General features: G+C 40.0%; 1 protein-coding gene across 8 annotated transcripts in view; it reads left to right on the top strand.

Moving 5' to 3' along the window:
- zfh2 (Zn finger homeodomain 2) overlaps nucleotides 1-24,939 on the top strand; it is a 411,031-nt gene that overhangs the window by 36,605 nt on the left and 349,487 nt on the right. For 6 of the 8 annotated variants that reach the window (XM_069132606.1, XM_069132600.1, XM_069132603.1 and 3 more), the window contains exon 1: nucleotides 13,119-15,138. The exons of the other annotated variants lie outside the window; for them this stretch is intronic. The gene's annotated coding sequence lies outside the window, so the exon portion shown is untranslated. Of the gene's footprint in view, nucleotides 1-13,118; nucleotides 15,139-24,939 lie in introns of those variants that run through there. 8 annotated transcript variants of the gene reach the window in all.

Raw genomic sequence — 24,939 nt, 5'->3', positions numbered from 1 at the left:
TCCACGTTTTGCGAGCATACTTGTGCCTTTTCATGTTTCATGCCGCATTTCCATTACGACTCCAGCTAATAAAAATCGTTTCATTCGCGTGTATCTTGGCCTGGTATTGTTGGAAGCCCAAGGCGTCGAAACGGAAGAACGATGTCCGTTGGCGACATTCACGGGCCCGCATTAAACGCATTCGGACGTTACTTAACAATGAATTAACCACCCTTGGGTCGGTTGGTCGAGGGGCAATGGACAGGACATGCGAGGATTTGGCTGCTCCTTCTTTCATACAATGGCTTCCGGGCTCGTGACATCGCTTCCCGAGGGGAGAAATTATCCATGAAATATTAAGGGACCTCGCGAGCATTAACCCTCGCTTCAATTGCGCCGCGAGTACCACGTAACCAGTACTTATGACGTTTAAGTCGAATGTACAGGTGGGCTATCGTAATTCCATGCTCCGAGTTTTCGTGTTGCATCTGCACGGCTGAATAGTAGGAATTTCTCGAGTTACTCGTATCGTATACCTGAATTTTGATAACACCCTTTTGCGGTGGAATAATGGAAAATTAAGAGCGTATGAAACGAAATTGCAAATTTTAGCACGGTTTGCATGCGTGGTCATCAGTGGTCCGATGTAATATATTCTTTCGTCTGTGTTTATAACGAGTTGACCGCAGACTTTACGTATTTATGGAAAATTAAAAGATTCAAAAGCACATAGAATGTGCTAATATACAAAATATCCAGAGTACATACAGTACCGTTATAATATTTAGCAGATGAAACAAATCTTTGCATAGATCCTATTCTTCCGGTTGTACTCATAAAACTATCGATCGAACGAAATAGCGATTCGATCATTCTGCGTTAAAACCAGTTTTACAAACTACGGAGAGAAAAAAGGACGAAAAAAGTAAATTTTACGATACAAACTAGAAACTAGAAGTCGAACAAAAAGTTCCACGATGCGTGTACCTATTTAAAAAGACCGACGTCACCCTCATCTTAGACGCGCACTCTAATCTTCGGGACAGTCTTAACCCCTGTTGGACGAGCAGGAACAATCGTGGTAGTCGACAATATGTTCATTGTTTTTCTCCAGCGAGACGGAAGTCCCAAGTGGAAAATCGGCCGATAGATTCGGAAATGTTACTGGTGATCGAAGAGCAAAGCCGGCTATGTGGACGGCACCGTTCTCACGGCGAGGGGGTGAAATGGCGGGGAGTGGAACGTCGATAGTAGTTATAAGAATCTACTTGGCGTTGGCCGCGCAACGGCGCATTTAGAGGGCGCCCTTCTTCTTACGGCATCTCGGAGGGGTAGTTGGCATGGCCATTAATTCATCTGCTCGTTGATTGCCTGCCCCTACCCCTCGCGCCGCTCTCCACCGTTCCAGTCTCGTATCCAGGCCGTCTCTCCGCACTTTTCTAATTAATTTCTAACTCGAGGTTAGTCCGTAGACCTATCGGTCTGCCGGCGACCCTCTGCTTCTCTTCGCCCGCCACGATCCAACAGGGGTGGAAACGGAACGTTCGTCGTCACTTTTATAGGGCGGCGTGATCGATGCGAGGACGACATAGCAGAAAAGAGTAAGTCCGTGAAACGAGCGGGGATATCACAGCGTTTGGTTCTTGTTAATTCGTGTTTCTGGTTAAGCGCCATGTAAAACGTTTCGTTTGTTCGTTAGAGGATAATGGAACCCTCTCGTTGTTACGGTTATTCTTGAACTGGGCTGTTTTACGCAGTCGTTGAATTAGCGTTACTAGGGAAATTGTCAAGCCACGAATTAGCGACGTTAATAAACATTCTTGCGCGATATATCAACAAGTTTGATAATGAAACAAATGATTTTTTACAAGTAGGTCGGTTATATAGCAAATTGTTTAGTTACTTCACCATCTGTCGCGATACGAAGACGTTGATTGTTATACCGTTTCAATTATTAAAACGCATATTAAACGCAAATTGCATTATGAACATGACTTGCTTTGATATACTGGAATCATAATTTATGTCATCTGCATGACGGACGTATTGCAAAATGGTAGGTTACACATATTGTTAACAGGTATTTACGTAAACGATAGTAATTAATAACTAATTAAAACGAAATACCAGAGTAAACCCTTGATATTCACGATATTCGATACACTTCTACGATCACGCGAGAGACGACAATTTTTGAAAATAGCTGAGAACAAATCAAATAACCAGACTCTCTAGAGTAAACATTATTTAAGGGTAACAAATTTACCCACACCTTGGCATTCTCTGAAACGCTTCCATAGCACGCTGCAGCACAATCTTCTTTGTATTCGACGCTAATAATTCACGCTGATCCTTCCATTCAGTCATAAATCTTTAAAGGAACGCAAGCTGCTTACATAATTCGTTGTGTTCGCGCAAGGCACAGATCACAGGCGTTCCAGTCGCGCGATTAAAACGCGCCCAGACGCAGCTTCTCGTTTCCTATTCCATCTCTTACGATATTTTTCTCCGCGTCTCGTATACGTTCGACTCGACTTAACTACGGGAAGAGAAGCGAAGGGAAGAGATTTTATTAATTAAGTCGCGTGCAGTTTCTTACGTAATTACAAGCATCTTTAACCGAGCGATAAAGTCATTGACGCAACGCGGACACGCGTTGGATAATGTTCAGCGATTCAGAGCGAGGATAGCGTGACCGGATGTGTAATTTCGAAAAACGACGTTTCGTAGGCCGCTCGTCGCGGAATTCCATTCTAATGATTTGACCAGCGAATGGTTCGACTGGTAGAAATCGAGATCGTTGAAACGTTTAATTGAAATATTAATGCGATACCACCTCGGAGACCACGAGTAACTTCGAGATAATTGCTGGTTGCTTCGTTCTTAACATGTCTAGCATTCGCTGTACAGAGATTACTACATACATAAGCTTTTTTCCGTATCGCAACTATGTTGCGATTCCTATCGATTATTTTATATGTTGCTACGTTTTCTAACGGAATATCGATTTTTTCGTGTAGAAAATTAAAGTCTAAAAGAATTACGATTTATAGCTTCCTGTACGAGGAAATAAACACTGGGGTGGTTTCGTATGTATTATATGTATGTGACGGTTGTATAATAATAGGACATTCTGTGTGTAATTTTGATATGTATCATTTAATGTGCCTTGTTACTATCCGTGATATTTAATTTCCTAAAAAATTAAGGATTCCTTCCTGAGATAATTATGTCAGGAGAATTTTATTATCACGAGAGTTTTTATTCAGCTTTCCATGAGGAAATGGAAACTTTGTTACAATATTTGTTGGTGTAAGATATAATTTTCGGCGCCAAGAGAAAATATCTTTTGATAAAAATAAGAATTTTCAAAGCTGAGATCTGTTTAGTGAATTTTTATTTTTAAAATATGATATTTTCATGTTGTTCTACTTTTATTTTCGTGCAGATGATAAACGTACAGTGAACGTACAAACTACTTTCAGAAGAAAGCTATATTTAAGTGGCTCATAGTATATTTACAAAGAAATGTATCGTAGTGCAATATTCTGTGAAACATTTATTACCGAATATATCTATTTACTAAATGTACCTCCTTTTTACTAAAAGCTTCTTAATTGCTTTTTGACGCGATTATCGTAATATCTTCATCCAGCTCTTTCGATTTGCATACAATAATTTATCGCAATTTTTCAAGCTATTAAGACGTCTTGCAAAATAGTGCATAGCATTAATCACTCTATTGTCGGTTATTCTTAAACCATTCATCGTAAGAGATTATAGATTGATTCATCGTTTCAATGATCTTTCCTAGTGTCTTGCCTCTCCATTGTTCGTATCCTATCGCTGATCTAATATTTTAAAATTTATGGAACTCTCCAGAAAATATCTCGATATTTTAACACGAAATAATAAATTTCAGGCTTCGTGTTTTTAAAACACACTTCTGACGACATTAACGTTGTCTTTTGTCGAGACTGAAACATCGTTACATATATTTCCAAACAGTCATCTCAGATCAGAAAGCAAAATTTCCTCGTCAACCGTTTTGGAAACGTTTGATTCCTCGTCATTAGGCATAATTTCGTAGTCGAACGCATCCACTTCCGTTCCCTGTCCATGGATCTTGCTACCCGCAGGACATCGTCGACGGCAAGGCCTCTTGGAGTGCACTTGGTTCACGGATCCGGTGAACAAGATTTAAAGGGTCGGCGTAAACAAACGGGCTGCCGTGCTAACCGAAAGCTGCAACACTCTTTTTTCCTCGGCCGGCACTCTCGTTCTCCCGTTTCCTCTCTGTGCGTGTCTCTTTTTCGCTCTTGCACTGTCGGCTAAGTGCCATTATGCTGGCACAGGCTACACCCTGTACGAGCACGTAATAAAGCAACAAGGGAGAGGTGGAAGGAGCGAGAGACAAAGAGAAAGAGAGCGAGCCCCGAGCCGCGGTGGGCAGACTTCGGCATTGTGATGCAAATGTGTCTAATCGGCCGAGCCAGCCGACCATATGTCCGTTTGTGCGCAACGAGCGTCAGCCTCGCGTTGCACCGAGATGAACATGCTAAACCTAACCATTAACCATTATTGCGTACTAATGACGATCGCGGGCACGCTTAGTTAAACATATGACGAAGCGTCAAGGCTGCCTCTTCGACAGCGCCGATGCCTCACTCTGAACGACTTTGCTTCGATCACGCGTGACGAGCCTTTTCATTCGTGATATCGTCCAACAAGATTGATGTATTCTCTTTCAGTTTAGTACGTGAATAGCTTGGTTTTTGGTAAGAAAGAACTAAGATTTAGAGGGTTTTTCTTTTATTTAGAATGCTACGTGTATTAATCTCTTATGCAAAGAAAAGTTGATGCTAAGTATACGAAATAACGATTTCTAACAAATATGGTTCAACAGATATTTGCGTAATTTCTCAGAAGCAATATGCAGACCTATTATGAATATGGCAAAGTAGTTAGCAGCTAATCGACATTACAAATCGCTTAATATAAAGCAAATATGTGGTATGTTTGGTATTTGATAATTATAACTTGCGTACATTAGACGAGGTGCTAAGAGGTTAAGAGAACAGGGAAAACAAGTTGACGAAGAGACTATTGGAAATATAATTTATTGTTTCAGCGGATCTTGGCTTTGATTTATTGGCGCTTTACTTGCATGCTTGGCTTACGGAGTACGATATAAATGCTGTCACCTAGAAACATTTTTTACATCTTCTGAATACTCTACTGCCGTACTATTGTACGAATATTAATTCCTCTTTTAACCTATCTATTTTCGTTGGAATTTTATTTCCGTGCTCGTTGAATCGACGATTTAAAAAGAAACCGTATCAGTGAGAAATTTCGAAGTGCGCAAGAACAATCTACTTTTACATCTTCCGTCCCATTAAATTTCCACTAACCTTGACTCCTCTCACCCTGAAACATTCTCAAATTCCTATTATTAAAAAAATAATACCGAACCTAATAAATCGTCCGAGTACCTAACAATCTCGAGCACACACGGACAAGAAACTGCGTTCCTGGGTCGCGCTAGCGCAACATCCTCTGCGGGAGCCAAAGAGAAAGAGAGAGGGAGAAAAAAAAGAAGAAAAAGACGGGAAAAAAGGAAGAAAAACGCGTGCGCACTATTCGCGAAAGCGAAGACAAAAAAGCGTAAGAAAAGAGGATGCGTGTAATCTAATTTCTGTCGCGTTTGCACGCGAGCCTGCGTCTTCGTTTTCAAAACGACTTTCCGTCACGATCGCCTCGTCATTTCCTGCGTGCCACGGCTCGCGGGGCCCAATATTACCGATTCATTACGCGACTGTCCCAGCCCGCTATTTAGCTTTTTACAATGCCGCGTGGCGTAGACAAACGACGATGAAAAAACGGCGGCGATCGACCGATGGAACTCGGCGAACCGATTTCCGCTCGCGTTAACGGTCCGCGGACAGCAGTTGGTACGCGAGCGAAGCTTCACGGGCATTACTGTGCCTCGACGTATATTTAGGCCCGATTATTTATGATTACGATTATTCCGGACGGCTTTCGAGCGCGCTTTATTGAATGTTTAGCATGTGCTGGCCACGCTAATTCTGAACTGAACGTTTATAGCATGAGGGTATCTCCTCCTACGTGCTCTCCTTAGACGAGCAAAAGCTCTGTCGCTAATTCGCCCCGTTCGATCAAATTACTCGTTCGCGAAACAGCCTCCACCCTTCCACGATCTTTCTTCCCTCGAGCTCTTCTCCGGTCTCTTCGTTTCCCTTTTTTTACTGCCTTGATTTTGCCCTTTTTTTAACCCTTCGCCGAGTTAATGACCATCGTTAATCCCCCTTCTTAACCCTTTGACCCGCCTGCTTCTCAGGATCTTCGAGAGATACCTACCTCTTACAAGTTTGCTTGACAATTACGAGTGAGACTTCTTGCTTGGTAAAAACGTATAATGATAGGCTTTGACGGTTGATTGTTTGATTTTGGAACGTTGAATAATTCTTCGTTATTATCATTAGAACTATAAATACGTATGTACCTAATTATAATATACACTGGCTACATGAAAGTATTTTTGCACACAGCCTTAGTTTTCAACGAGGTGTTTTTTTTTTATCAACTGCTATATTTCAATTTCAAGGTATCAAATTTTCGTAGTCGCAATGACCGATCGTCGTTGTCAATTTTTCAAGAAACGTTCGAATCAAAGAGTATCGATCGAAGAAACATCCACTCGACGTGAGAGCGTTCGACTTGAAAAGGACACGAGATCTTCGACAAATCCTTGGTTTCGCGAGTCCGATGCTCACGGCTCGTTCGACCTTGCGATCTAAGAAAAACAATGAGAAGTTAGAGCGTACAGACGCAGCCTGTACGTGACGTGGACGGGTTGGTTATTTCGGTTCTGAAATGTTTCGCGTTTCGACGTTAACGCCGCGACGACTTTTGCTCGACCGCGTAGGAGGCCGACCACCATTTATTCAAAATAATTACTCCCGCGATACCTGATGGCGAGCTCGAGCTCGCGAGCGCTCGCTTTAGGTATCTAGGACGCCGCGGATATTTCGAGCAACAAATGTTTCGCGCTTCGACTTTAATTAATCGACCACTTTTGCCTGGCCACGGCCGTCCAATTTATTTAAAATAATTACGCGGTCAGCCATTGCCGTAGCTCGTCTACGAGAATGGTAATAACTCGCGCGATAGCCGACGATGAAACGACGAGTCGTAGGCGAGAATCGCGCATAGCTCACCCGTTCGTGGCTCACTTGTCGCTCGGGGAAATTTCTGACGGTGAACACCGGCGTGTAAACGGCCGCGTAATTTAATCCCGCGCATGCCATCGCGGCTTTGATCTCTCGAAAAATACCGGACCATCCGTGGATCGGAGAGCAATCGATTTTCTTTGGTGTTCTCCGGTGATTCGATCGTCCGAAGGAACGTTTCATTAAGTTCGGTATTTCTAGGTTAAACGAGTCTCAGAAGATCAATTCCATTTTTTGTTAATTTCTTAATTTAATTACATAAGTTGGCAATCGATGTTCAATTCTCAAGAAATAAACGATCTGCTCTCACTTATTTAATAAAGATACATTTTTCAAGCTTCAATTACGTACAGTTCTAATTTAATATAAATAAAAGATATTTAGTAGACACTTGTTAGGTTGCCCGAAAAGTGTCTTTCTTTTACAGACCCGTCTTTTACAACAACGCATATTTATACAAACGTGAAACCTAATCTGTCGAACGTTGTGATCTTTAGTTTGATAGAACAAAATGGATCATACGTAATTCGATAAAATAATATAAAATGGAAAATGTTATGCATTCATTATTTCCTTATAAAACGAAAGAAACTTTTCGGACGACCTAATAATTTACATATTTTCCATTGTAAAAGCAAATCATTATCGTGTTTACCTCTAGTCGCGTTAATGCCATTTTAATAGCAGCAATTTACAATAGCAGCTAAATTAAGCGATAAAAGATATCGTAGCTGTCCATTGTGAGTAAAAATATTAAGTATTGTTTCGAATGTAATAAAGAATCAGATATTTTGATCAAAGGTTAATGCTGATATCGATTTGAAAGTTAATATCAAAGTACAAAGATAGACAGTAACAAATAAGGTGCAAACGAATAAGAGCAGCGAAGATCTAGTTATAGAAACCTTGATCTACACAGAATATACGTAAATATAACTAATGAAACAGAGCATCTAGCTATGAATTTTACGACGTTTATTAAATTTCTATGAATAACTTTCCAGAAGGTTATCTAACAGGCACTCAACTTTGGTTCGATTTACTTTTGAGTAACTACGAATGGTGATAAAGCACGTTTTAATTTATGAAACTAGCGTAGTCCTCGAAATTTGGATCGGATCTTCGTAACATCGATAATTAAAGAGATACCTTGTATCCTTGTTCGAAATGCTTTTGTATTTTCTCTAAAAAAAAAAACCTAGAATTGAAATTTACACGGCCAGAAAATTTGTATTTCTTTCTCTTTTATTATGTACATCCACCTTTTTCAACCACAATCGACTTTTCACTTATAAAATCAATTATAATCGATAATTATACACATTACTTAGATGATATTATTATTAATTATTTTACCACCTATAATTTTCTCCGCCATACTCCACGTAGAATTTGCATTCCTCCGCACCAAAGAAAAAAAGAAAAAAGAAAGAGACTGAAAAGAATCTTTTATTCTTCTAGCATTTACATCGTTTACCATTTCAACTCCTCGATCAAAAGTACTCGTGTCCAGCTCTCGAGTTTCGTCCACTCCTCTCCTGCTCACAGGAAATAATTATCAACCGTTATTGCGAGTCTCGTTACAACACATCGGTACGAAAGCGTGCTGGCAGTCGCGCGCGCGCATTAGGTGTCGGGACCTTTCGCCCTGGCGATTATTGTCGATGGTATCGCGTGAAAGGTGTCTTTGCACTCACGGCGTTTTCCACTGACGGAGTCACGTGCTGTAACAGGGAAAGAGAGTGCGGCCGCGGGGCGTCGTCGAAAAAAAGGAAGGGGCTAGTGCGCGCGTGAGTCGTACGCTTCGTCTTTAAATAGCAGTTGGACGCCGCGTCTACCGACGCGGCGAAATCCATTTCCAAGTAGCTTAGGACGTACCGAACGGACCACCCACGGCCCCATCTCATCCCGTCTATCCGTCTTATACGCGGAATCGTCCCGCTGATCTCGCGGTAGAAATTGCAATTGAATTTTCACTCGTGCCAAATTACACTGGCCAAAAGCATCGTTCGTTTGTGGTCCCATGGATCAACGCGTTTCGTGCTTCTTCGTGTCGCCACCAATGTTCGTCGTGTCGGTTGGTTACTTGGAATTTCGATTTCAACTTTCAGAATGTTCCTTTTTAATTTTATTAGAAGAGAGAAAAAGGGAAAGAGAGAGTTTTAGTGGTTCCCTTTGCGTATTGTACAGGAGTTCGTAGTTAAGTTATTCAAAAGTTAGTAATCAAATCTATTTTCTGAAATTTTCTTCATTTTATTGCGAGCTTATGCAATTGGTATTTAATTATTCAGAGAACAGACGAATATTTTTGGCAGAATTTATCAAGTTGGTATTCGCGCGACTTAATTGATTAGACAGCTTTAAATCTACGAAGATCAAGAGCTTTCAAAATCTGCAAAGCCTTCTCAATTTCGCGAATCTTCAAATTTAAATCAATTACATAATTTAATTCACGTTCTGAATATATTTAACATGAAAGTCAACCACGATTCTCGATTCGGTCTAAAAAGCCTTCTTAAAGACGTATCTCTGCTCCAGTAACTCGGACGATACGCGGATGCGTCGAGAATCAATAATATTCCCAGGCGTGAATTACGTGAGTACTTTTCAAGGGGAGCGCGGTTATTCTTGACGTCATCGAGGCGTTTGTTTAATGAATGCTAGCAGCCTCTCCTCCGCGTTCTCTTCGCTCGGCCAGAAATCGAGGAGACTGCGAGCAGCGATTGCGTGGCGGTCGTGGCAGCCATTATTTACATGAAAAAAAACAAACTACATGATTTTCGATGAAGCGACGATACTGGTGAAAATACGAGCATCGATCGATACATCTTTTCAAGGATTTATCGATACTTTCTTGCGCGTTGATGCGATTATGTATTATCTTACATTCGAAAAGCGAAGAGTTGTTGACCTAGAACTTGAACTTGCGACGATGAGGTCTCGTAAATGCGTATAAACAAAGCTTTGTTGAATTTTCAGATCTTGTTGATTATCTTTAAATATGCATTTGCACCGTTTTATTTTTTGTATTTCCGTTTGTTTTGCAAATTGATTTTATAAGTGACATTGATATATTGAAATTACTCGTTAACGTGTGTCATCGTCATGGTGTGAGTCCAGTAATAATAATTTATTCGATATGTATAAATTATTCTCATCGTATATGGATAATAAGATTAACAGGAAAGTTTTTATCATTTTTTGCTACTAATCTATTGCTATAAATTGTAGTATTTATTATAAAAACACAATTATACCTACTACTTAACATAAGAAAGTAATCACATTATCTAGCATAAAAAATTGATATCGCACTGTTGTTTAATCGAATCTTAACAGTAATTGTTTGCGTTGTTCTTAAATTCATAATTCAATCTTATCCTTAGACAAAATTATTTCCTATAACTCGTTTTGATCGAATTGCATTTTATTATCATATTCCTATCCTACTTTTCCTTTCATGCATATCTGTTCTTTTAAAAATATTTAGAATTGCAAATGTTTTAACCGAAGTCGTTAAAGCAGTCATGGATTCATTAACGATTCAGTAATAATTATCGGATCGTTAATTGAGATACGTACGATCATTGGAAAACTTATAAGATGCAAGAAGCATCGATGTCGATTGCTGAACAGACATAGAGATTTTTGATGATTTCGTGATTCCTTTTGACGTCATCGGAAAGTTTGTTTAATTAGCAATTGCCAGCCTTCGCGTAGGCTGTCATGGATCACAAGACCATGATTTGATCGCAAGGAAAAATAAGAAAAGAAAGGATCATAACGCTGCCGTGTCGCAACGGTGGCAATAAAAACTCTTTGGAATTTGTGTCAATAAACTGCTTTAATACCTGTGCGAACTTTAAATTAAGGAGTATGGCAACATGGCGTAATGTAACAGACTGAAAATTATCCAATATTACGTGGAAAATGCAAATTAAAAAATTTAATGTTTTAGGTTGTCGAGCGTACTATTAACTCGGCTTTCTCGGTATTAATTTCTTTGTAATTTTTATTTCACAGAGTTTCAGGTTTTTAAAGACTGTGTCATGAATGCAAAGTTTCAAACATAAAAGCTATCGATATAGTGTTAGACTAATATCAGTAGAAATATAGTGAATACAAGTTTCACGTAGTAACACATACGCTGCATAAAACATTTTTGGAACACATTACATTTTATTGAAATTCATTTATAATTAAAAAAGACGAAATTTTTATCCGAGAATTAGATTTCCACTCTCTTGAAAGCTCCATGAATTTTCGACTATCAATTTGGTTTTCTATATGTCTGTATCCTTTACAATTTCTGCATAAATTCTTCGACCATATAACAATTTCGACCACTATGATTCTTCGTCTTTGCAAAATAGTTATATCTGGTTGACATTGATTTTTACGTTTCTAAAATACGCGCAATCAAAAATAAACCTAAAGCGATTTCATTTTGTAAGTGGACGATCAGAAAAACCGAGAAACTAGCTAAAACAAACAGCGATGGTTCTAAAAAATCAAGCAAACGGGCATAATTCGACGTGGATTATAACGGTTTGATCGACAAATCACGATAAATCGACCAAACTACGAATTCGTAGGAAAGATCGAGCGATCAGTAGCTGCTGCTAATGGCATCGAGCGATTTTCGATGATCTACCGATGCTTTCTGATGTCATCGAGATGTTTGTTTAATGAGCGCTACCGAGCTTTGCTGCCCCAACCAGTATAAATATAGAGATCACACTGTGCACCATGCGGACACGAAGGTTTACCGTCTGAAAACGGAGGACTACCTGTCTGCGTTTAATGTGACGTAACGTTTTATAAGCTGTTAAAATTCCCCCCTACTTGCTAATGAATCTACGCAGTATCATGTCACTTATGACTATGAAATCCGTGTTTCTCGTTTTTGAATTTTTAACAGTGGAACCGCTTTTGCCTATTTTCACCGTTTCATTGCTGTTTTTAATGCTAAGACGTCGATAACTGTTCTCATACAACGGTAACATTTCATGTTTTTCTTAAAATTTTGTTTCGTTGTATCTGTATTTCTTGCGTGGCGGTTACATGTCAAACACATTTTATTTATACATTTTACCGAAATAAATTCTTTTTGCGATTATTCGTAAGTTAATATTAGTCCAACAGTCGTGGATGAAGCAACGTGATTAAATAATTCACGAATGAAAGACGTTAATTATTCAAATCGTAACTATTAAGGGACTTTGCAAAATTATATTCACTTTCGGGACACCATGTTTGAAATAGAAATCACACATCAAAATCCTACCTCTTCACCTGCCGTCAAATGTTCATTCTCGGAACATTTGAAGTCTGAAACCAGAATCGCGTTCGAAGAGCGACCAATTAATCGGAGTAAATCCGTCGACGGAAAGTTGGTCTGGTTGCGCGCAGTTCGTTCTAAAAATACGCGGCAAAGGATTAGCAGAAAAGTTTCCAATTAAGCGATCACCGGATGTTGAGCGCGACCGACGCGCGCGCGTTCCTCAAATCTACCGTATACCTACTATCCGACGCGTGTGCAGCGACGGCAGTAGAAACAGACCTTCGAACCGGACCACGTTCCTGCAACTAAGCGGCAACTAGAAAGAGTTAGACCGTACGACAATGAAAAACCAGTGACGTAGCTAACGATCGAGGAATCGATGGATAACTTGCGATGGTGTTTCCCAGCCGCGACGATTGATTTTCGATGGTCCCGCGATACTTCCTGACGTCATCGAGGCGTTTGTTTAATGAGCGGCTACCAGCCTCTCCCCACGTCGTCCCTACTCGAACAGAAATCGCGGCCAGAGGGAGACAGAGCTAGCGGAGTTCGTGGAGGGGGCGTAGGGAGAGTGAGAAAGAAAGAGAGGAAGGGGAGAGAGGTAGTATCGTGTCGGACGCTGGACGAGGCGCACGCTCGATGCGAAGCAGCGCGTGCTTTCACGCGCGGAAAGCAGGAAGCGGTGTGTGTACCAGGACACGACACGGTTGGTCCTGGACCCGGTGGTGTCCACGCGGTCCTGCCGGCTTTCGAGGTATCGTCGCGTCGACAGGACTGACCAGCCGTGAATCGTGCATGGCCCCGCGGACCAGGAAACAACGCTGCTGGTAGTAGTCGTCTACAGAGAGGAACGAACACGTCCGAAAAGTAGTCACGGACCGTACATCGTCGACCACGCGGCACACGTGAGCGGAACGAAGACGAACCGCTACCGAGCGCGACCGAACGCCAACGAGTCGCCACGATCGTCTCTCTCGGGGTATCCTGGCTCACCGCTGATTGGCCGAAACCTCGAGGAAGTGGTCACCGTCGACGAGGGCTCGGACCACATCGCCACGTGAGTTCAGCGCCGTATCGCGAACCAGGATATCGCGCGCGCCTTTTCACCCGATCCTGCAGCTGCATTTTGCCGAGCACCCACCAACGTCAGCTTTCCGAGCTCAGACAACAGGATCGCTTCGAACGATCTTCGAGTCGACTTTGCCGCGGTGTTCACGAATCGACATCGCGGACGACGATTACCTACGGAATTGTTTCTCCTTGTAACATCGCGAATTAGTGGTCTTCGCTGACCATAATCGGGAGTATCGTATGTCTATGAAAATTAAACGACGATGTTGTCCCGATTGATCGGACGGTGTTTAAACGAAACTCGTAGAAATCGAGTGACAAGTGAATAGAACGAGACACTGGATCGTTTCGAATGCACTGGCTGTAGAACAGGCGTACGACGAGATCCTTAAAAACCGGAACGTCAACCATAATACCAGGTCTGCTCGGCCCTGAACCGGAATCGATCTACGTCATCGTAGTCATCACGTGGTGATCCTGACCTAGGCCAATGTCTTTACCCCATATGACGTTGCGCCTTTCAGTCGGTGTCATCTAGACACGCAGATCCTACTTCCCTTCTAAATATAAAAGCATGCTCGACTCGTGGGCGAAAGTCTTCGAGCATGGAAACGACGAATAATCCGTGGAGCCGCATTGACGAACGGCAAGGATCATCGGACCAGTCTCGAATTCGATCTTTCTCGCGAAGTTGAATCTTACGCGTCGAATTTAACGTCGTAATTCGTGACGTACTGTCTTCTATCGACACAAAGGAGAAAGTTGGTGTCTTCGAGTGTTATAAATAGAAGTGAACAGTGAATAAAACTTGCCGGTCAAGGAAAATTTCTTTTCTCTCGAATCTCTGGTCTTTGATCGCCGAAGATTTCTGCGGCGAAACTATTATTCCTAAATTTTAACGTGATCCACGGAGTTCGATGACTTTGTGTACAAAAAGTGTATACCATTGTTTCGCTCGTTCCTTTTCTGTTGTCATTTTTACATTTTTTCGAAACATAAATATAGTAAATGTTATGTAACGAACACGCAGTGAAACTTGTAGATTAATTCCGTGGTTGTTTACGGTTTAACGGTAACGATATTATAAGAAAAAGTTGTTTATCGGTCGACGAGAACTACGTAATTCACCGAGAGTCGATGATAGAGATCCTTTTCTTTCTACTTTAGATGCCTCGCGCGTCTAGTGTGTTTAATGACAGTTGTATCTGGTAACGGTACGTGTTTATATTAGTCGTGTCGAGGAAGAGATCAACGAACTAAATGGTGCGTCGTGAACGAGTCGAAGGGTAAACTCGAAAGGAATTACATCGCACAAGGTACATCTCGGATAGGTTAATCGAGAGATTGTCAACGATGATTTACTCCGGTTGAGGACGGGTGATTAGGTGATTCAGCCTGGGGAATCAGCAAAAAAGTTACAATCTCGTGCATATTCCAGAAGACTAATCACAAACCTATCGACCCACCTTCGCTCAGCAGGAAATTGTTCTTCCTGATAATAACAAAATTTCTACCTTCCACTCGGAAACGAAGATCTTCCTCTTTGGCCTGGTATGTGACGTTTTATTCTTTGAGAATATCTTATTGGCAAATACGTTATTATGGTAGAATTGCTTCGTTATTTATCTTTGCATAAATTAAACATTTATATTTACCGTAATTTATTTAATTACTATCTGATCTTTGTTCTCCAATTAGATATATTAACTTATTATCTTTCGTAAATTAGTAACTCACGAGTTTTACATTACCTTCGAAAGAAAAACTCATAAATAACACTCGGAGAAATCTATTAGACCACGCGAACTGTTATAAGATATGACTGTAATAAAGAAATCGATAGTTTCAAACGGAGATTATAAACACGTTTTTTCTCGGTTCTTAATGCACGAAACAAGATGACTACCGAGTGCATGTAATTGGAGGGGGAGGTGGAAGAGCAATGGTACGCATGCACTCCCCTCCATGGCATTCTACAGAGCATAAAATTCAGGATCGCGAATGCTTTAGTGCCATCAATCAACAGTGCCACACGATCTATACAATTACTCCCTTTTTAATATAAGCCATTTTCCTAGAAAAATTGTTCAACAATCTTAACTGCCTCGTCACACGAAACATCACAACAGTTACGTACGAAAAAAAACCTGAGAAATCAAAAACATTGCTACTCACAACGCTGATTCTAAAAACACCGCTATTTTTGCAACTAAACAAACCGATACTGGTTCAACAAATACAAATATTGCCCTAGACTTACAAACAAACCAATACTAGTTTCGCAAATACTAACACACCTTGAGACACGAAAATAGCAAAGTTTGCCTTTCATAAAGACAAACTTTAGTTCTTTATCTACCTACATAGGATATCGATTTACATCGCGAAGAAACCTTCGAACCTTCGACATCATTTTCTCAACGCGATACACGTATCGACGATCCGTAGAATTTCCAATATCCGCGCGCGATACGAAAATACTATCACGCCAAGTCTGAATGAATAGATCCCAAGTACGCCGGCGTTTAGTTGGCGAAACATCAAGCGTCCGCTTGCCAGAAATTTGCTTGGTACACTAAGCATCGTAAAGACCGGCTAACGTAATTCCCGCATCGTTGTAAAAATAAACAACCATCGAGATAACCGTCGCTACGTCCTCGCAGAGATTCTTCGCGCAGCACGAGCACGACAACGACGACGACGACGACGACGACGACGACGACGACGACGATGACGATGTCGAAGAGTTGAAGAAGCGATGGCGGCAACCGCCTCCGAAATGCCCGCCGACACGAAGCTCTAATCTCGCTCCGCTCCGTAAACGACCGAGCTAATGACAGACAGGAAACGACGTTTAATTAAAGTACGCACTTCCGGTAGGAACGTTTTCACGAGACCGCGTCGCTGACCACCGCCGCGCTCCAACTAGCCGTTGCGTAATTCCGAACCGGAGATAAAGGAACGAATTATCGCACCGTGATGTTCCCACGTTTTCCTCCATGTTCGATTTGCAACAGTTTTATGCGGTGTATTTTAGAATGTCGAAAGGAATATAGGGTGTACGGAGGGTAGGTTGGCGGGGAGGCAGTTGATACGAAATTAATATACACCGGCGATGCGAGTCGTGGTAGCCCAGCTCGAAAATTTGATGCCAATTACGTTTGATGGCACTTTAATGAGGTTGCTCAGGAATGCGATGTTTCCTTGGCGCGATAAGCTCGTTCAGTGGTCACTTCGTTTTGGTTTTTTGGGTGGCTTGGCCGCTCGGTTGTTTCGTTGAAGGAAGTAGGAGTTAATTGAAGAACCGAAGTTTTGGTGGGCTAAGTTCGTGTACTCGAGGAACTTGCAGTTTCAATTTTCTGGAGATTTATTTGCTTTTTAAACCTAATATATCTTTAATGTCATGTATAAAAGATGAGGATACGTTTTGGAAATTCATCTTCGAAACGAATCGTTATTTGAAAAAGTCGTGTTATTTATTTCTTAACGCGTAACAAGTTGTTGATAGAAAAATTGCGTGTGTTGGAAGTAGTATTATTTGAATTTTGTATAATTGTATAGAGTATCTTTTACAATACAATTTTACTGGTCTGAATGCAAATAACGATCGATATAATAAGATATTAACCTGCTCTACGCATTATGCTCGTTCCTCTCTAAAATTCCACCCTCATCATGCACTGACCAACCCTAAGGATAGTTACCCCTGCACATGTTCGAACGTACACACTTGTAGTCGTCATTCAGCCACTCTGACGCACGCACGTATTCTTTGTGTTTCTGTTTCTACCCAGATATTTTAGCAACACTCCCCAGGAACATTTTTCTTCTGATGTCATATCTTTTTATACGTTCTCCTTTCAATCTATGTAACGTTTATAAAAACAATGTATTTATTACTACATTTGCAATATACTGAATATTCATACATATCGTATACATCGTTGCATCTCGAAATTTCTCGCAAATGCATAAACATCCGGAATCTATTAATAATTATCATAGTCATCTTCCTGTACAATCATGAATATATTAACTGTAATTAACACTGATTTTCCTTACTTTCGCCATCTTTATATACTTTAGACGCTTTATATACATGTCACATTCGTCTTTTCATTTTGGTCAAAGGAAACGCGCTACAAAGTATAGACAAGCAATTCACGATCGACAAAGTCATGTTCGTACAATGATTGTTACAAGAAACGTGACCCGAGGAGCGAGTAAAAAACAAGTGCCGAAAGTGATGGCGCGAAGAGAGAAAGCGATTTCTATGGATTATAATGAGCGCGGACGGTCTGTTGCTGGGTGTAAATGATTTTATTGCTAAGCGTTATAGCTAGGATTAAGGTCCAAGTGATTATTTCATCGGTATCGGTGTTCGGTTTTTATGCGCGATCGATTTATGTGGGAAAGGCAACGTCGTTTTCGGCGCGCGGAAACGTTTTCATTGTGGATCGTTACAATGTGCCTGATCGCTGCGAACCGTTGCACAATTAACGATCGATATAACAATCGCAGAGGAACTGGTTAGAGAAAACCATTCGTTTTTGTCCTTAAAAACTCGTTGCCACGTTTCCACGTTGCGATGGAACGATCGGAGGTCGATTCGTGTTCCAACTTCGATCGATTCGGTTTTTCCACTTTCACTTTAATTTGCGTGAAAGTAACGATTGTGTCCGTTCGGCAGTCGTTAATTTTGACGTATTCAGTATTACTGAGCATCGAAGAGTGGCCAAATATACGTTGCTAAACGTTACCTTGAAATGTTTAATACGTAAATCGATAATAACGCATAACATACAGTTTCATTAAAAATATGGGAAATGGAAATCTCTAGTGGTAACAATTTTCGTCTTTCTTCTCTATTAAACGAAATAACTTTCGTATGTCAAATATCTTTGCGTATTTAGGAAACGTGTCTTAGTATCTTTATATACCGCTAAATATTCGATCAAAATTTTAATCGTGAAATATCCCATCAAAAAAAAATACAACTTTTTTTCGATAACGTTTGCCTATATTGCTTGAAATATCCAAGATACAGAACGTTCATGATACATCCTAAAAGTATATAAAAATGTTTAAAATAGAACTGTCATTTCACTACTCTACACAGTCGCGCAATATTCCCTTGTACTTTCCATATTGTCCAGAAAGTTTCCGCAAGCTCCACCTTACCTCATCGTAAAACAACAAAGAAAGAGAGAGAGAGAGAGAGAGAAAGAGAAAAAATTGTATGATGTGGTGGAAAAAATGTCCGAGTCAGTGGCAGTGCATCCGGTAGTTCTTGTCAAACAGCTGTCGAACGCGCGGAAAAAGCGCGACGCCGCAACTGTTCGCGTTCACGTTTTTCCGCGGCTGTGGAGCCGCGGTAAATTTCGAACTTGTTGGCAACAAGTGTTTCCCTCCGTGTTACACGATTGCACGGCTTAAGTTTCAGTCGCGGACGTACCAAATTTCCGCAACACCTGTTGCGAAACATTTCGAATTTGCCAGCCAGACCGAACTTTCCTGCATCTCTCACACTCTCTGTCTCTTTGGCTTGCCTGCCGGTGGTGGTGGTGCTTCGAGTCGAGGCTCGGCTTAATTTCAGAGGATGATTATTATTATTATTCCTCTTCAGCATCGTTCTGGGTGCCTGGTCGCCTCTATTTTTAAATATTATTGCCAGGCCCCCCACCCACCATCGAAGCTTCTTCTTGTTCTCGAATTCCAGAGTCTGCTCTATCTTCTGCCCCGCATTATTCACCGGTCATTTATTTTTTACCGGCGTTAATCGTTCGTTATTCGCCGGCTCCTCGCGACACGTCCGACACGGATAGACGACTTTTTATTGAACGATATTTATGCACACTATAAATTTCGATGTTGTCCACATTTTCGCACACGAATCCTCCGACGAGTCTGTTTTCCTTCGACTGCCGTTAATCGAAAGCCGTAGCGGAGTATACGGGTTCCTAGATTTTAACAATTTTAAGATATTTATGGGCGTGTGAAGATTATTTATGCGAGTCGAATGCCTTATCTTTTTCCTTCGTGTAGATCTTATTTCGTGTATACATGTTTTCTATATAAATTACATCTTTTTTCTATATAAGATAACGTCAGTGAAAGAGAAGAAGTTATTAATTTGATAGAAATTGAGATTTATCAAGCCGACAAGAACCGAGTTGCTAGATCGAACGCAGAAATTAGATTCATTAGAATACAGAATGTATAAGTTAAAAGTTCTAAAGCGATATAAATAAACAATGATTCTAATTATGCGAAACTACTATTGATGAGTATATTCAGTTTCTCTTTTTCAAGAAATGATAGTTACATAAATAACGACTAATATACCATCAATGTTAATTACATGTAGTATTAGTCATACTAGACAGACAATAAACAGACTGAATTTACCGTGACTGAAATGTAGAAAATGTTAAAAGCAAACGAAAATGCTTAACGAAATATACAAGCATATTGAAGCACAAAAAGATTTAAATCGAGGAACTAGTGTTTGAAAATGTTCAAATGAGTTATACGAGAATTCCTTTGATCTTTGATACCCTGCCACTTAAAATCGCTTTGAAATTTCCGATATTACCGATTCGCAAGAGCCTACAAATACTTGGACTCTTCAATTAACTAATTATAGTAAGCCTGGATTAAAAGTATACCTTAGAAAAATCGTTTCCAATTTAACAGAAAGTTAAAATGAAAAATACGACGCCTGTTTCACCGAACGATTTTCATACTCCACTTTCCTGACGATCTATTAATTTCCATTTGATATATCACGCCGTCGCGTTTCATCAGCGCTTCGGCAACGTATCCGTCCTTCGACCGCGGCAAATGACGCAGATCATGACTAACGAAGCGTCTTGTTCACGATATGCCGTAATCGTCTCCTCGTCAATTAACACCGTGCCGAACGCGTAGCGTTCATTACGCCACCTATAAATTATGCACACATATAAAAGTGTAGGAAATACCGCGGTCGACCAACGTGTGACTAATTCTTTCTTTGGAATCCAAAAGCGTGTCATCCTCGTGCCTCGACCTCGCTCCACAATTCGCGCGAATCGTTCGCAAATTTCGTTTTCACCGCTAGCTATTTTCAAAGTTTCTTCTTCTCATCTCTTCGTCCTACATTTTTCCGTTTCCGTTAAGTTAGAACGATTTTTAAACGGAGAAGTTCGAAAAAAGAAGGACATGTTGCAATTTTCGCGTGGAAAAACCACGTTGGAATATTTAATTACCCGCACGAGCGGTATTCTGAATCGATAAGAGGTTTCAAATGATTGGATAAATGAATATTCAAAGAAATCGTTGCCTCACGAGACGCGGTACGATGGAATGAAATTTAGAGGAATTTTAATACCTGTGTAATCGATAGTAGCTGGCCCAAAAAAAGAGCTGTTGCAAAAAGAGAGAAAAGAATAAAGTTATCAAAGATGCGAATTGAGTAGAAACATCGGTGCTACGACCGTGGCTGATTCATTGCTAAAAAATCTTTGAATCGTTAAGTACCACGCATACGAATCGCCGATAAGAATATTATTAATTTCACACCACGCGGAATACGAAATTAAAGGTGAAGATAAATTAAGAGCTTTGCATTTTGGAAACATTCTCGAGCCACCGAAAACATTTACAGAGATACTTTGATTAATCAATTAATAAAAACAGAAGTAGCTAGGTTTTGCGTTTAAATTTAAGATCAGACTCGGATAAAATTGATTGAGAAAGCTTCGAAATTCAAATTTTCTTATTTAGATACATTCGAATCCATTTTATTTTAAGTAGCTTGAAGATAGAAATATTTGCCAATTTCAGCTCCCAATTTATTCCTTCATTTAGGGATATCGACTTCCGGATTATTTTCTGTTCGTTCTGCTCCTTCCTAAAAATATAGCGTGTCTAATGTAATTCGGTATTACTGTATTTAAATAAATAAGTTAAATAAGTGATATTTCAATATGCAATATATATTTCGGAACCACGAGCCACAAAGTCATCGAACTTCAATAACACATTCAAGTCCAAGTTCAATTCAAATATTCATGATTTAGGAACGAATCCCACGCATCGGATTCTACGAAGCAAAATATAGCGAAGCGTTCGTATCTCTTTTAAAATTTATCTCATAAAAAATTCAAGTTAATAGCGTTCCAGCTAAGATAAAAACCACACAATCAGTACGGGTTTTCCTTGAAATCAAGTTCGATATGTAAATGTATGCTAAAAATCAGCTTTATTCTCTTAATGCAATGTTTTAATATAACTTTTATATACATTTTCAGTTACCTTCCAAATTTTACCAATACAGTCACGATACTCGTCTTTCGCTACGGCTCTGATGAAATTTCAAAATTTAGAGTATCGTATAACGCATATAATATATTCGTAAAAATTGTCCGTGGTAAGCGTTCGAATACTAATTTCTTAATCAACGATACTTCAATTTCTTAATTACGAAAAGAAACCGAAAAAAGGATAACGAGAGATCGTACAGAGCTTTGAAAATTTGAATTTAATTGTATCCAGCTGGAAGAAAAGTTACGGTTGAATATCATGGACCGGCAGGAGCAGGAACAGTTTCACTATCGACACACAGGATACAGTCGCATACTCGAAATAGTTGCGCGACAAGCGAGCAACGTTGTTCGTCGTCGATATTTCTGTGATAAAGGTGGTGCGTGGCCTGCCACAGAGTTGCCAGTGTATTTCTGTTCCTTTCACAATAATTGGCTCGTAGCGGCACTTTCGTACGGTAATTATCGCGCCAGTAAAGTCACGCACTTTTAATTCACGTGGTTGCGCGGTTGGCGAGTGGATCGATCGACCAGGAATCGTGGGCGAGGATTTTACCAGCGATATCATCGATACCTTTAATTTAGCCTCTCGTCCAGTCAGTTGTCCTTCGACTAAATGTATTCTAACAATAAGTAGCTCATCGAACGGCCTTTAAAGCTCGTCTTGTTTAACTCGCCGACGAAACGTCATACTCTAAGTTACAATATGTGAAATTCTCGGTTTCGTACCAATTTTCTAAACCTTTCTTTTCAACAACCATGTTTCTCTTCGCGGATAATATTACATGACTTTTAAACAGTGAACTTTTTTTTCTTTTACGTTTAATTACATTTGTTACACCTTTTGTGTACATGACCGTATTTTTCTTAGGATTCAGTGAAATATGAGACGTTAAGTGTCGTTACTTGTGCTTTCTTATTAAACATATTAGGTATATCAAATAGCATTAAACACGTTAGATGTTGTTAATCTTCGATATTTTCTTTCTACATCACAGTTTTGTTTCGACAAACGCGTAACTAAGCTTGCAAAGAAATTTCTGTTTAATTCGAAGTTTATGTTTTACCCCAAAGAAACTTCGTACGTTATAATACAACACGTATCAATCGTCATCTTCAGCTTTATTAACAACTTCCCCTTAACGATCAACTAATCTCGATGTTACTATCATTGAGCGCGCGTTACGCTCAAACCGAGCATAATTCGAATCAGCAGAAGCAAAAAACCTCGCGCCTCGTCCTAACTAGCCGTCGAATGCAGATTTTAAAGCGAATCGGCTCGATAGATTAGCTAAAGCCGTTTCCTCTATACGCGGCCAATTTATTTGCGTTACAAGCGTATCGCTTATTCCGCGTAAGCACTCTCGAGGCTTCTGGCCTCGGAAGAAAATTTTGTTCTAACGCAATTTACTGGAATCGTTACGCTAAAAGACCAACCGACCAGCTACGATCCCCAGCTTCCGTGATTAATACTTTTCTCTTTTTCCTCGGTTTTGATTTTCTTTGTTTTCCTCCGTTTCCTTTTGCCTCGATCATTTAAACGAGTTTATGATGAGCCACTTTGAGGTTCGTGCCAGAATCAAATGAGGTTGCCTGGATATTGGAAGCGAGGCAGCCCGTGCAGTGGATATATAGAACGTGCAAGCGGAAAAGGAATAGTTTACGAGCTATAACGAACGACTCTGGAACGTTGTGTCGAAGGTTTTTGCCGGACGCATTTGATTATTGGCTAATGAAGTAGCAGCGATAATTGCAGTGACGTTTTTACTTCGCGCCCGCTTCGATTTTATTCGTTTATCCACAGCGTACCGATATTAGTAAGCTTGCACGTGCAAACAAAATGGGAATACATAACGCTTGCTCAATATCTAGGAGCCAATAAAACGGATGGCGAGAAGTTATGCGTTCGCGAAACATTGTAATTCCGCGGGGCATGTTATTATTGTGCGCTACTATTTTCAGCAGCGCGACTACCATACGCCGAAGCAAATCTATGCCGCAATGAACGCCGTTAACTACGTTTTCCTCACCCACGCTTTATGCACTCCGTGAACTTTTCACGTTTGATGGGGTTTCTTTTCTGCTTTCTTTGACATTTGATTAAAGTGTTGCTGAAGGTCATTTTTAAACGAAGACTGTGTCATTAAGAACGAGGCAACGAAATAACGCGTAGAAGTTGGATGAATGCAACGTTGTTAAAAATATGTAGAGTTAGTAAGTTATCGTACCGTTTTGTCGAGATACAAAATGTTGGTACCAGAATAATAGATACGTTACAGAAACCCATTGCATAAATTGGAGGTAGAAAATGAGATTCTATAATATGAAAAGAAAATAGTTTATTACAGTGCTCGAAGATATTTCAATTTCTTCGGACTTTATAAAATTGTAGAATCTGGATAGAAGGAGAGATAGTAACGAAAAAAAAAAAAAAATTGCAAATAATTTGAAAAGAAAATAGTTTATTATAGCGATCAAAGATACTATAATTTCTTCAAACTTTGTAAAATTGTACAAGCTAAATGGCAGAAGAAACAATAAAACGATAAAAACGTTGACATTCCTGAAATTTCTTTTCATAATTACAATAGAAATGAATTCAATTCAGATCGATTCAAAGGTATAGTATAGCGAGGTAAAAAAGTAGTTTATACAATGTGTGACGTCAATTCCACCAAAATAATTGATTCCCTAGAATGGGCTTTAGATTAATGAGTTATTCATTACTGTCGTTACAAAATCAATGTAATAGAACATTTTTCTATGTAAATTTTGATTGAGAACACAAGCATTGCATGTGATAAGATGCACAGGAAACTACGTTCTGAAAGGTATGCCTATGATCTTATACTTTTTATAACAGTTCGTAAAAAATTTAATGTATTCTCGGTTTAGATTACGCGTGGACATTTTTTCGATATCTGCTAATGATAATAAAACTATAACCTGAAGGAATTCACACGGTTACATTTTGGGATTTCGTTACGTATCTATTCGTTTTCTGTTACTTAAAGGTAGAAAACATACTAAAGAAACGTCTTTCGTT

This window comes from Bombus flavifrons, chromosome 3 (genome assembly GCF_040668555.2).
Source record: "Bombus flavifrons isolate JBK064 chromosome 3, iyBomFlav1_principal, whole genome shotgun sequence".
NCBI lineage: Eukaryota > Metazoa > Arthropoda > Insecta > Hymenoptera > Apidae > Bombus > Bombus flavifrons.
The sequence above is the reverse complement of the archived record's forward strand: the minus strand, read 5'-3'. Positions and strand labels throughout refer to the sequence as shown.